Genomic DNA, 15,292 nt, shown 5'->3' on the forward strand with positions numbered 1-15,292 from the left:
TCATGGAGGTGTGCTACAGACACAGCTTCATATCAACATCCTGTCAGTCACAGAGGTTTGCTACAGACACAGCTTCATATCAACATCCTGTCACAGAGGTTTGCTACAGACACAGCTTCATATCAACATCCTGTCAGTCACAGAGGTTTGCTACAGACACAGCTTCATATCAACATCCTGTCATGGTTTGCTACAGACACAGCTTCATATCAACATCCTGTCACAGAGGTGTGCTACAGACAGCTTCATATCAACATCCTGTCACAGAGGTTTGCTACAGACACAGCTTCATATCAACATCCTGTCACAGAGGTGTGCTACAGACACAGCTTCATATCAACATCCTGTCATGGAGGTTTGCTACAGACACAGCTTCATATCAACATCCTGTCATGGTTTGCTACAGACACAGCTTCATATCAACATCCTGTCACAGAGGTTTGCTACAGACACAGCTTCATATCAACATCCTGTCATGGAGGTTTGCTACAGACACAGCTTCGTATCAACATCCTGTCATGGAGGTTTGCTACAGACACAGCTTCATATCAACATCCTGTCAGTCACAGAGGTGTGCTACAGACACAGCTTCATATCAACATCCTGTCAGTCACAGAGGTTTGCTACAGACACAGCTTCGTATCAACATCCTGTCATGGAGGTTTGCTACAGACACAGCTTCATATCAACATCCTGTCAGTCACAGAGGTTTGCTACAGACACAGCTTCATATCAACATCCTGTCAGTCACAGAGGTGTGCTACAGACACAGCTTCGTATCAACATCCTGTCAGTCACAGAGGTTTGCTACAGACACAGCTTCATATCAACATCCTGTCAGTCACAGAGGTTTGCTACAGACACAGCTTCATATCAACATCCTGTCATGGTTTGCTACAGACACAGCTTCATATCAACATCCTGTCAGTCACAGAGGTTTGCTACAGACACAGCTTCATATCAACATCCTGTCACAGAGGTTTGCTACAGACACAGCTTCATATCAACATCCTGTCATGGAGGTTTGCTACAGACACAGCTTCGTATCAACATCCTGTCATGGAGGTTTGCTACAGACACAGCTTCATATCAACATCCTGTCAGTCACAGAGGTTTGCTACAGACACAGCTTCATATCAACATCCTGTCACAGAGGTTTGCTACAGACACAGCTTCATATCAACATCCTGTCACAGAGGTTTGCTACAGACACAGCTTCATATCAACATCCTGTCACAGAGGTTTGCTACAGACACAGCTTCATATCAACATCCTGTCAGTCACAGAGGTTTGCTACAGACACAGCTTCATATCAACATCCTGTCACAGAGGTTTGCTACAGACACAGCTTCATATCAACATCCTGTCAGTCACAGAGGTTTGCTACAGACACAGCTTCATATCAACATCCTGTCACAGAGGTTTGCTACAGACACAGCTTCATATCAACATCCTGTCATGGAGGTTTGCTACAGACACAGCTTCATATCAACATCCTGTCACAGAGGTTTGCTACAGACACAGCTTCATATCAACATCCTGTCACAGAGGTTTGCTACAGACACAGCTTCATATCAACATCCTGTCAGTCACAGAGGTTTGCTACAGACACAGCTTCATATCAACATCCTGTCACAGAGGTTTGCTACAGACACAGCTTCATATCAACATCCTGTCACAGAGTATGCTTCAGACACAGCTTCATATCAACATCCTGTCACAGAGGTTTGCTTCAGACACAGCTTCATATCAACATCCTGTCACAGAGGTTTGCTACAGACACAGCTTCATATCAACATCCTGTCACAGAGGTTTGCTACAGACACAGCTTCATATCAACATCCTGTCACAGAGGTTTGCTACAGACACAGCTTCATATCAACATCCTGTCACAGAGTATGCTTCAGACACAGCTTCATATCAACATCCTGTCACAGAGGTTTGCTACAGACACAGCTTCATATCAACATCCTGTCACAGAGTATGCTTCAGACACAGCTTCATATCAACATCCTGTCACAGAGGTTTGCTACAGACACAGCTTCATATCAACATCCTGTCACAGAGTATGCTTCAGACACAGCTTCATATCAACATCCTGTCACAGAGGTTTGCTACAGACACAGCTTCATATCAACATCCTGTCACAGAGTATGCTTCAGACACAGCTTCATATCAACATCCTGTCACAGAGTATGCTTCAGACACAGCTTCATATCAACATCCTGTCACAGAGTATGCTTCAGACACAGCTTCATATCAACATCCTGTCACAGAGTATGCTTCAGACACAGCTTCATATCAACATCCTGTCACAGAGTATGCTTCAGACACAGCTTCATATCAACATCCTGTCACAGAGTATGCTTCAGACACAGCTTCATATCAACATCCTGTCACAGAGTATGCTTCAGACACAGCTTCATATCAACATCCTGTCACAGAGTATGCTTCAGACACAGCTTCATATCAACATCCTGTCACAGAGTATGCTTCAGACACAGCTTCATATCAACATCCTGTCACAGAGTATGCTTCAGACTGGCCTTTATAAACTCAGCAAAAAATGGTCCCATTTTCAGGACCCTGTCTTTCAAAGATCATTCGTAAAAATCCAAATAACTTCACAGATCTTCATAGTAAAGGGTTTAAACACCGTTTCACATGCTTGTTCAATGACCCATAAACAATTAATGAACATGCACCTGTGGAATGGTCGTTAAGAAACTAACAGCTGACAGGCGGAAGGCAATTAAGGTCACAGTTATGAACATTTTGGACACGAAAGAGGCCTTTCTACTGACTCTGAATAACACCAAAATTGAGATGCCCAGGGTCCCTGCTCATTTGTGTGAATGTGCCTTAGGCATGCTGCAAGGAGGCATGAGGACTGCAGATGGCCAGGGCAATAATTTGCAATGTCCGTACTGTGAGACACCTAAGATAGCGCTACAAGTACAGCTGATCATCCTCGCAGTGGCAGACCCCATGTAATAACACCTGCACAATATTCGCACATCCGAACGTCACACCTGCGGGACAGGTACAGGATGGCAACAACAACTGCCCGAGTTACACCAGGAACGAACAATCCCTCAATCAGTGCTCAGACTGTCCTCAATAGGCTGAGAGAGGCTGGACTGAGGGCTTGTAGGCCTGTTGTAAAGGCAGGTCCTCCCTCAACCGACATCACCGACAACAACGTCGCCTATGGTCACAAACCCACCGTTGCTGGACCAGACAGGACTGGCAAAAAGTGCTCTTCACTGACGAGTCGCGGTTTTGTCTCACCAGGGGTGATGGTAGGATTCACGTTTATTGTTGAAGGAATGAGCATTACACTGAGGTCTGTACTCTGGAGCGGGATCGATTTGGAGGTGGAGTGTCCGTCAAGGTCTGGGGCTGTGTGTCACAGCATCATCTGACTGAGCTTGTTGTCATTGCAGGCAATCTCAACGCTGTGCATTACAGGGAAGACATCCTCCTCCCTCATGTGGTACCCTTCCTGCAGGCTCATTCTGACATGACCCTCCAGCATGACAATGCCACCAGCCATACTGCTCATTCTGTGCGGGATTTACTGCATGTCAGGAATGTCAGAGTTATGCCATGGCCAGTGAAGAGCCTGATCTCAATCCCATTGAGCACGTCTGGGACCTTTTTCGATCAGAGGGTGAGGGCTTGGGCCATTCCCCTCAGAAATGTCCGGGAACTTGCAGGTGCCTTGGTGGAAGAGTGAGGCAACATCTCACAGCAAGAACTGGCAAATCTGGTGCAGTCCATGAGGAGGAGATGCACTGCAGTACTTAATGCAGCTGGTGGCCACACCAGATACTGACTGTTACTTTTGATTTTGACCCCCCTTTGTTCAGGGACACATTATTCCATTTCTGCTAGTCACATGTCTGTGGAACTTGTTCAGTTTATGTCTCAGTTGTTGAATCTTGTTATGTTAATACAAATATTTACACATGTTCAGTTTGCTGAAAATAAACACAGTTGACAGTGAGAGGACATTTATTTTTTGCTGAGTTTATATGTCTCTGCCTTCTGGAAGGTAAATTCTTTAACCCTGTAAGACAGCCAGAGGTTTCCCTGTAAGTCCTGCTGTTATCTCTTACAGTGTAATTAGTTTCAACATAAAAGAAAGTAGAAAGGAAGTTATAGGAGAAGATTGTGGTGTGGAATGCAGCAGGGTTTATACATTATTACATCATCATTACTCTCTCTCATATCAAGCGGAGCAGCTGTCCTGGCGTCCCTCACGACGCCAGGACAGCGGAGTCAATCACCACCTTCCGGAGACACCTGAAACCCCACCTCTTCAAGGAATACCTAGGATAGGATAAGTAATCCTTCTCACCACCCCCCCCCTTAATGATTTAGATGCACTATTGTAAAGTGGCTGTTCCACTGGATGTCAGAAGGTGAATTCACCAATTTGTAAGTCGCTCTGGATAAGAGCGTCTGCTAAATGACTTAAATGTAAATGTAAATGTGGTGCTAGTATGTTTTCCAAATGGCACACTATTCCCAGGGCCCTGGTCAAAAGTAGCGCACTACATAGGGAATAAGGTACCACTTGGGAGTAACACAATTACAGTACGTTTTAGGATACTTTTTACATGTTTAATTAATTTCACCTTTATTTAACCAGGTATTTATATATATAACCCTAACCCTTTATTTAACCAGGTATTTATATATTATATATATAACCCTAACCCTTTATTTAACCAGGTATTTATATATTATATATATAATCCTAACCCTTTATTTAACCAGGTATTTATATATTATATATATAACCCTAACCCTTTATTTAACCAGGTATTTATATATATATAACCCTTTATTTAACCATGTATTTATATATATAACCCTAACCCTTTATTTAACCAGGTATTTATATACAACTGCGACCTGGCCAAGATAATGCAAAGCAGTGCAACATAAACAACAAAACAGAGTTACACATGGAATAAACAAACATACAATCAGTAATACAATAGAATAGAAAGATAGAAAGATCCATGTCCAGTGTGTGCAAATGTAGAAGAGTAGGGAGGTAAGGCAATAAATAGGCCATAGAGGCAAAATAATTACAATATTGCATTAACACTGGAGTGATTGATGTGCAGAAGATGATGTGTAAGTAGAGATACTGTGGTGCAAAAGAGCAACAAAGTAAATAAAAACAATATGGGGATGAGGTAAGTAGTTGTCACGGCCGTCTTCGGAAGGAGACCAAGGTGCAGCGTGGTTAATTTTCCCTTTTTATTGCGTTACAAACAAAACAAGAAATAAAGAAAATGACCGTGAAGCTTACAAGGGCTATAGTGCCCCTAACAAAGACAACTACCCACAATCACAACAGGGAAAGGGCTACCTAAGTATGATTCCCAGGAGGAGGTGTTGGCTTTGGGGATGACCAGTGAAATATACCCGCTGGAGCGTGTGCTATGGGTGGGTGTTATGGTGACCAGTGAGCTGAGATAAGGCGGAGCTTTACCTAGCAAAGACTTATAGATGACCTGGAGCCAGTGGGTTTGGCAACGAATCTGTAGCGAGGGCCAGCCAACGAGAGCATACAGGTCGCAGTGGTTGGTAGAATATGGGGCTTTGGTGACAAAAACGGATGGCACTGTGATAGACTGCATCCAGTTTGCTGAGTAGAGTGTTGGAGGCTATTTTGTGAATGACATCACAGAATCAAGGATCGGTAGGATAGTCAGTTTGACGAGGGTATGTTTGACAGCATGAGTGAAGAAGGCTTTGTTGCGAAATAGGTCTAACCAGACACCTAGCAGTTGTCCACATATTCTAAGTCAGAACCGTCCAGAGTAATGTTGCTAGTCGGGCGGGAGGGTGCGGGCAGCAATCGGTTGAAGAGCATGCACTTAGTTTTACTAGCATTTAAGAGCCGTTGGAGGCCATGGAAGGAGTGTTGTATGGCATTTAAGCTTGTTTGGAGGTTTGTTAGCAGTGTCCAAAGAATGTCCAGAAGTATACAGAATGGTGTCGTCTGCGTAGAGGTGGATCAGAGAATCACCAGCAGCAAGAGCCACATCATTGACATATACAGAGAAAAGAGTCGGTCTGAGAATTGAACCCTGTGGCACCCCCATAGAGATTGCCAGATGTCCGGACAACAGGCTCTCCGATTTGACACACCGAACTCTGTCTGAGAAGTAGTTGGTGAACCGGGTTGGTTGGTTGGTATAAACTTAGCAAGATTCAGTGGTTCAGCCTCAGAGCTCTCTGGTTTTATCCTTAGGGGGAGCCAGTGAGAGACTCCACTCTTGTCCCAAATGTCTGGTTTTAACCTTAGGGGGAGGCAGTGAGAGAGACTCCACTCCTGTCCCAAATGTCTGGTTTTACCCTTAGGGGGAGGCAGTGAGAGAGACTCCACTCCTGTCCCAAATGTCTGGGTTTACCCTTAGGGGGAGGCAGTGAGAGAGACTCCACTCTTGTCCCAAATGTCTGGTTTTACCCTTAGGGGGAGGCAGTGAGAGAGACTCCACTCCTGTCCCAAATGTCTGGTTTTACCCTTAGGGGGAGGCAGTGAGAGAGACTCCACTCTTGTCCCAAATGTCTGGTTTTACCCTTAGGGGGAGGCAGTGAGAGAGACTCCACTCTTGTCCCAAATGTCTGGTTTTACCCTTAGGGGGAGGCAGTGAGAGAGACTCCACTCTTGTCCCAAATGTCTGGTTTTACCCTTAGGGGGAGGCAGTGAGAGAGACTCCACTCCTGTCCCAAATGTCTGGTTTTAACCTTACATGGTAGCAGTGTGAGAGACTCCACTCCTGTCCCAAATGGCACCCCTTTGTAGTGCATTACTTTTGACCAGGGCCCATAGGGTGCCGTTTAGGAGGTCAGAGTGTCTTGAAGTGAGGTATCTGTCCTTACTGTTCCTACTACCATAGCCACATGAAGTAATCTGGGGTAGGTGCTTAAAAACAGACGGCTATAGACGCCTATATCTGTCCACTAATACAGGACTAGTAAAGGCCCAGAGTTACAGACTGCTATATCAGTCCACTAATACAGGACTAGTAAAGGTCTGTTAATACAGGACTAGTAAAGGCCCAGAGTTACAGACTGCTATATCAGTCCTCTAATACAGGACTAGTAAAGGTCTGTTAATACAGGACTAGTAAAGGTCTGTTAATACAGGACTAGTAAAGGTCATCTAATACAGGACTAGTAAAGGCCCAAAGTTACAGACTGCTATATCAGTCCTCTAATACAGGACTAGTAAAGGTCTGTTAATACAGGACTAGTAAAGGTCTGTTAATTAATACAGGACTAGTAAAGGTCCTCTAATACAGGACTAGTAAAGGTCCTCTAATACAGGACTAGTAAAGGTATGTTAATACAGGACTAGTAAAGGTCCTCTAATACAGGACTAGTAAAGGTCCTCTAATACAGGACTAGTAAAGGTCTGTTAATACAGGACTAGTAAAGGTCTGTTAATACAAGACTAGTAAAGGTCCTCTAATACAGGACTAGTAAAGGTCTGTTAATACAGGACTAGTAAAGGTATGTTAATACAGGACTAGTAAAGGCCCAGAGTTACAGACTGCTATATCAGTCCTCTAATACAGGACTAGTAAAGGCCCAGAGTTACAGACTGCTATATCAGTCCTCTAATACAGGACTAGTAAAGGTCTGTTAATACAGGACTAGTAAAGGTCTGTTAATACAGGACTAGTAAAGGTCTGTTAATACAGGACTAGTAAAGGCCTGATAATACAGGACTAGTAAAGGTCTGTTAATACAGGACTAGTAAAGGTCTGTTAATACAGGACTAGTAAAGGTCCTCTAATACAGGACTAGTAAAGGTCTGTTAATACAGGACTAGTAAAGGTCCTCTAATACAGGACTAGTAAAGGTCCTCTAATACAGGACTAGTAAAGGTCCTCTAATACAGGACTAGTAAAGGTCTGTTACTACAGGACTAGTAAAGGTCTGTTAATACAGGACTAGTAAAGGTCTGTTAATACAGGACTAGTAAAGGTCCTCTAATACAGGACTAGTAAAGGTCTGTTAATACAGGACTAGTAAAGGTCCTCTAATACAGGACTAGTAAAGGTCCTCTAATACAGGACTAGTAAAGGTCTGTTAATACAGGACTAGTAAAGGTCTGTTAATACAGGACTAGTAAAGGTCTGTTAATACAGGACTAGTAAAGGCCTGATAATACAGGACTAGTAAAGGTCTGTTAATACAGGACTAGTAAAGGTCCTCTAATACAGGACTAGTAAAGGTCTGTTAATACAGGACTAGTAAAGGTCCTCTAATACAGGACTAGTAAAGGTCCTCTAATACAGGACTAGTAAAGGTCTGTTACTACAGGACTAGTAAAGGTCCTCTAATACAGGACTAGTAAAGGTCTGTTAATACAGGACTAGTAAAGGTCCTCTAATACAGGACTAGTAAAGGTCCTCTAATACAGGACTAGTAAAGGTCCTCTAATACAGGACTAGTAAAGGTCTGTTAATACAAGACTAGTAAAGGTCTGTTAATACAGGACTAGTAAAGGACTGTTAATACAGGACTAGTAAAGGTCCTCTAATACAGGACTAGTAAAGGTCCTCTAATACAGGACTAGTAAAGGTCTGTTAATACAGGACTAGTAAAGGTCCTCTAATACAGGACTAGTAAAGGTCCTCTAATACAGGACTAGTAAAGGTCCTCTAATACAGGACTAGTAAAGGTCCTCTAATACAGGACTAGTAAAGGTCCTCTAATACAGGACTAGTAAAGGTCCTCTAATACAGGACTAGTAAAGGTCCTCTAATACAGGACTAGTAAAGGTCCTCTAATACAGGACTAGTAAAGGTCTGTTAATACAGGACTAGTAAAGGCCCAGAGTTACAGACTGCTATATCAGTCCACTAATACAGGACTAGTAAAGGTCCTCTAATACAGGACTAGTAAAGGTCTGTTAATACAGGACTAGTAAAGGCCCAGAGTTACAGACTGCTATATCAGTCCTCTAATACAGGACTAGTAAAGGCCCAGAGTTACAGACTGCTATATCAGTCCTCTAATACAGGACTAGTAAAGGTCTGTTAATACAGGACTAGTAAAGGTCTGTTAATACAGGACTAGTAAAGGTCTGTTAATACAGGACTAGTAAAGGTCTGTTAATACAGGACTAGTAAAGGTCTGTTAATACAGGACTAGTAAAGGTCCTCTAATACAGGACTAGTAAAGGTCTGTTAATACAGGACTAGTAAAGGTCCTCTAATACAGGACTTGTAAAGGTCCTCTAATACAGGACTAGTAAAGGTCTGTTAATACAGGACTAGTAAAGGTCTGTTAATACAGGACTAGTAAAGGTCTGTTAATACAGGACTATTAAAGGCCCAGTGAACTACTTTTAGAAAAAAATGTTTTGATGTACAGTACCAGTCCAAAGTTTGGACACACCTACTCATTCAAGGGTTTTTCTTTATTTCTAAATTTTTTATGTTGAGAATAATAGTGAAGACGTCAAAACTATGAAATAACACACATGGAATCATGTTCTTGCCGAAAAATGGAAAACAAATCTTAATATATTTTACGCTTGAGATTCTTCAAAGTAGCCACCCTTTGCCTTGATGACATCTTTGCTCACTCTTGGCATTATCTCAACCAGCTAGATGAGGTAATCACCTGGAATGTATTTAAATTTACAGGTGTGCCTTGTTAAAAGTTAATTTGTGGAATTTTTTTCCTTCTTAATACATTTAAACCAATCAGTTGTGTTGTGACAAGGTGGTATACAAAATATAGCTCTATTTGGTAATAGACCATGTCCATATTATGGCACAAACAGCTCAAATAAGCAAAGAGAAACAACAGTCCATCATTACTTTAAGACATGAAGGTCAGTCAATCTGGAAAATTTCAAGAACTTTGAAGGTTCTTGAAGTGCAGTCGTAAAAACCCTCAATCGCTATGATGAAACCCGCTCTCATGAGGTCCGCCACAGGAAAGGAAGACCCAGAGTTACCTCTGCTGCAGAGAATAAGATTACAGCCCAAATAAATTGCTTTACAGAGTTCAAGTAACAGACATGTCAACATCAACTGTTGAGGAGACTGCGTGAATCAGGCCTTCATGGTCGAATTGCTGCAAAGAAACCACTACTAAAGGACACCAATAAGAAGAAGAGACTTGCTTGGGCCACGAAACCTGAGCAATGGACATTAGACAGGTGGAAATCTGCCCTTTGGTCTGATGAGTCCAAATGTGAGATTTTGATTCCAACCGCCGTGTCTTCGTGAGACACAGATCAGGTGAGCCGATGATCTCAGAATGTGTGGTTCCCACCATGAAGCATGGCGGAGGAGGTGTGATGGTGTGGGGGAGCTTTTGCTGGTGACACTGTCAGTGATTTGAGTTTATCACCCCTCGTAACAGTGGTCTATGAGTTTATCACCCCTAGTAACGGTGGTCTATGAGTTTATCACCCGCTAGTAACATTGGTCTATGAGTTTATCACCCCCTAGTAACAGTGGTCTATGAGTTTATCACCCCCTAGTAACAGTGGTCTATGAGTTTATCACCCCTAGTAACAGTGGTCTATGAGTTTATCACCCCTCGTAACAGTGGTCTATGAGTTTATCACCCCTAGTAACGGTGGTCTATGAGTTTATCACCCCTAGTAACAGTGGTCTATGAGTTTATCACCCCTCGTAACAGTGGTCTATGAGTTTATCGCCCCCTAGTAACATTGGTCTATGAGTTTATCACCCCCTAGTAACAGTGGTCTATGAGTTTATCGCCCCCTAGTGGTTGTGGGTAGAGTAACAGTGGTCTGAGTTTATCGCCCCCTAGTAACAGTGGTCTATGAGTTTATCGCCCCCTAGTAACAGTGGTCTATGAGTTTATCGCCCCTAGTGGTTGTGGGTAGAGTAACAGTGGTCTATGAGTTTATCACCCCCTAGTGGTTGTGGGTAGAGTAACAGTGGTCTATGATTTTATCTCCCCTAGTAACAGTGGTCTATGAGTTTATCACCCCTAGTGGTTGTGGGTAGAGTAACAGTGGTCTATGAGTTTATCTCCCCTAGTAACAGTGGTCTATGTGTTTATCACCCCTAGTAACAGTGGTCTATGAGTGTATCACCCCTAGTAACAGTGGTCTATGAGTTTATCACCCCTAGTAACAGTGGTCTATGAGTTTATCGCCCCTAGTGGTTGTGGGTAGAGTAACAGTGGTCTATGAGTTTATCCCCCTAGTAACAGTGGTCTATGAGTTTATCGCCCCCTCGTAACAGTGGTCTATGAGTTTATCACCCCTAGTGGTTGTGGGTAGAGTAACAGTGGTCTATGAGTTTATCTCCCCTCGTAAAAGTGGTCTATGAGTTTATCACCCCTAGTAACAGTGGTCTATGAGTTTATCGCCCCCTAGTGTTTGCGGGTAGAGTAACAGTGGTCTATGAGTTTATCGCCTCCTAGTGGTTGTGGGTAGAATAACAGTGGTCTATGAGTTTATTGCCCCCTAGTGGTTGTGGGTAGAATAACAGTGGTCTATGAGTTCATCACCCCTAGTAACGGTGGTCTCAGAGTTTATCACCCCCTAGTAACAGTGGTCTATGAGTTTATCACCTCTCGTAACAGTGGTCTATGAGTTTATCACCCCTAGTAACGGTGGTCTATGAGTTTATCACCCCCTAGTAACAGTGGTCTATGAGTTTATCACCCCCTAGTAACAGTGGTCTATGAGTTTATCGCCCCCTAGTAACAGTGGTCTATGAGTTTACCGCCCCCTAGTAACAGTGGTCTATGAGTTTATCGCCCCCTAGTAACAGTGGTCTATGAGTTTATCACCCCCTAGTAACAGTGGTCTATGAGTTTACCACCCCCTAGTAACAGTGGTCTATGAGTTTATCGCCCCCTAGTAACAGTGGTCTATGAGTTTACCGCCCCCTAGTAACAGTGGTCTATGAGTTTATCGCCCCCTAGTAACAGTGGTCTATGAGTTTATCACCCCCTACTAACAGTGGTCTATGAGTTTTTCACCCCTAGTAACAGTGGTCTATGAGTTTTTCACCCCTAGTAACAGTGGTCTATGAGTTTATCACCCCTAGTAACAGTGGTCTATGAGTTTATCACCCCTAGTAACAGTGGTCTATGACCAACAACAAACGTTTTCCTGCTTCTTCAAACCTCATACAGTTTGATAAGTGCCATCTTGTTGTTTTTCTTGTGGAATGTGTACAACAATCACAGTAACAGCTGAAATTCAGGTTGGCACTTGACCATCAGGTACTCCAAGACAGGTGAACCATTTTTTTAATTTTACCTTTATTTAACTAGGAACAAGAACATTTACAATGACGGCCTCGGATCAGTGGGTTAACAGCCTTGTTCAGGAGCAGAACAACAGATTTTTACCTTGTCAGCTCAGGGATTCAATCTTAAAACTCTTCGGTTGCTAGTCCAACGCTCTAACCACTAGGCTACCTGCCGTCCCATTACTGGGACATTGCAACTCATTAGATTATAGTAATCAGACTGAAGGAAACACTTCTTGGTGAGTTGTTTAATATTATTATATAAAAGTACGACTTTTATTTTATGACAATACTATTATCCTAAATAGCAGGGTTTCCGTTTAAAAAATGTGGCGCCGGACAAGTGCCCCGGGAAGACTTTAATTCTTTAGACTCTATACTAACATGGAGGACATTCCCCTTGTAACTCCAGACTAACATGAAGGACATTCCCCTTGTAGCTCCAGACTAAGAGGACATTCCCTTTGTAACTCCAGACTAACATGAAGGACATTCCCCTTGTAACTCCAGACTAACATGGAGGACATTCCCCTTGTAACTCCAGACTAACATGGAGGACATTCCCCTTGTAACTCCAGACTAACATGAAGGACATTCCCCTTGTAACTCCAGACTAACATGAAGGACATTCCCCTTGTAACTCCAGACTAACATGGAGGACATTCCCCTTGTAACTCCAGACTAACATGGAGGACATTCCCCTTGTAACTCCAGACTAACATGAAGGACATTCCCCTTGTAACTCCAGACTAACATGGAGGACATTCCCCTTGTAACTCCAGACTAACATGGAGGACATTCCCCTTGTAACTCCAGACTAACATGGAGGACATTCTCCTTGTAACTCCAGACTAACATGAAGGGCATTCCCCTTGTAGCTCCAAACTAACACAGAGGACATTCCCCTTGTAACTCCAGACTAACATGGAGGACATTCCCCTTGTAACTCCAGACTAAGAGGACATTCCCCTTGTAACTCCAGACTAACATGGAGGACATTCTCCTTGTAACTCCAGACTAACATGGAGGACATTCTCCTTGTAACTCCAGACTAACATGAAGGACATTCCCCTTGTAGCTCCAGACTAAGAGGACATTCCCCTTGTAGCTCCAGACTAACATGAAGGACATTCCCCTTGTAACTCCAGACTAACATGAAGGACATTCCCCTTGTAGCTCCAGACTAACATGAAGGACATTCCCCTTGTAGCTCCAGACTAACATGAAGGACATTCCCCTTGTAACTCCAGACTAACATGAAGGACATTCCCCTTGTAACTCCAGACTAACATGGAGGACATTCACCTTGTAGCTCCAGACTAACATGGAGGACATTCCCCTTGTAACTCCAGACTAACACAGAGGACATTCCCCTTGTAGCTCCAGACTAAGAGGACATTCCCCTTGTAACTCCAGACTAAGAGGACATTCCCCTTGTAACTCCAGACTAACATGGAGGACATTCCCCTTGTAACTCCAGACTAACACAGAGGACATTCACCTTGTAACTCCAGACTAACATGGAGCACATTCCCCTTGTAACTCCAGACTAACATGAAGGACATTCCCCTTGTAACTCCAGACTAACATGAAGGACATTCCCCTTGTAACTCCAGACTAAGAGGACATTCCCCTTGTAGCTCCAGACTAAGAGGACATTCCCCTTGTAGCTCCAGACTAACACAGAGGACATTCCCCTTGTAACTCCAGACTAACATGGAGGACATTCCCCTTGTAACTCCAGACTAACATGGAGGACATTCCCCTTGTAGCTCCAGACTAAGAGGACATTCCCCTTGTAACTCCAGACTAACATGGAGGACATTCCCCTTGTAACTCCAGACTAACATGGAGGACATTCCCCTTGTAACTCCAGACTAACATGGAGGACATTCCCCTTGTAGCTCCAGACTAAGAGGACATTCCCATTGTAGCTCCAGACTAAGAGGACATTTCCCTTGTAACTCCAGACTAACATGGAGGACATTCCCCTTGTAACTCCAGACTAACATGAAGGACATTCACCTTGTAACTCCAGACTAACATGGAGGACATTCCCCTTGTAACTCCAGACTAACATGAAGGACATTCACCTTGTAACTCCAGACTAACATGGAGGACATTCCCTTGTAACTCCAGACTAACATGAAGGACATTCTCCTTGTAGCTCCAGACTAACATGGAGGACATTCCCTTGTAACTCCAGACTAACATGGAGGACATTCCCCTTGTAGCTCCAGACTAAGAGGACATTCCCATTGTAGCTCCAGACTAAGAGGACATTTCCCTTGTAACTCCAGACTAACATGGAGGACATTCCCCTTGTAACTCCAGACTAACATGAAGGACATTCACCTTGTAACTCCAGACTAACATGGAGGACATTCCCCTTGTAACTCCAGACTAACATGAAGGACATTCCCCTTGTAGCTCCAGACTAACATGGAGGACATTCCCCTTGTAACTCCAGACTAACATGGAGGACATTCCCCTTGTAACTCCAGACTAACATTTTCCCCATTAAGTTTTTGTTAGTGGCACCAGCCTATGATTTGGTCCAAGTTATTTGTTTTTGAGGTATCGCGCAATATAACTCATTTCATGAAGTCATTAAGTGCTTTATTAAAATGTGTAATCGACTACTGAGATGTTGCTGGAGAAATAAGTTGCTTCATTTTTTCATATTTGAATGTAGAACCTGTGCATTCTAATCCAGTGATTGTCATGATGGTTGTTATGTTATTGTTGTATTTTACTGTTACAATTGGGCTCCCGAATGTTCAGATGTTTTTTTTTTGTTCAACAGAGATGAATTTGGCTTCATCTTTATGTGCTCTAATGTCATAGGCTGATTCACCAACTGAGTGTAAACTCAGATCACTATCTTCAGCATTTTTCTCCCCCAGGAAAGGAGAGAAAGAGAGTGACTCACTTGACACAGCAGCAAAACAGGTACAGGGGCAGGCAGGCAGACACTTTCACTATATGAGGATAATGTA

The sequence above is a fragment of the Oncorhynchus masou genome, unplaced genomic scaffold, assembly GCF_036934945.1.
Source record: "Oncorhynchus masou masou isolate Uvic2021 unplaced genomic scaffold, UVic_Omas_1.1 unplaced_scaffold_2582, whole genome shotgun sequence".
Lineage (NCBI taxonomy): Eukaryota > Metazoa > Chordata > Actinopteri > Salmoniformes > Salmonidae > Oncorhynchus > Oncorhynchus masou.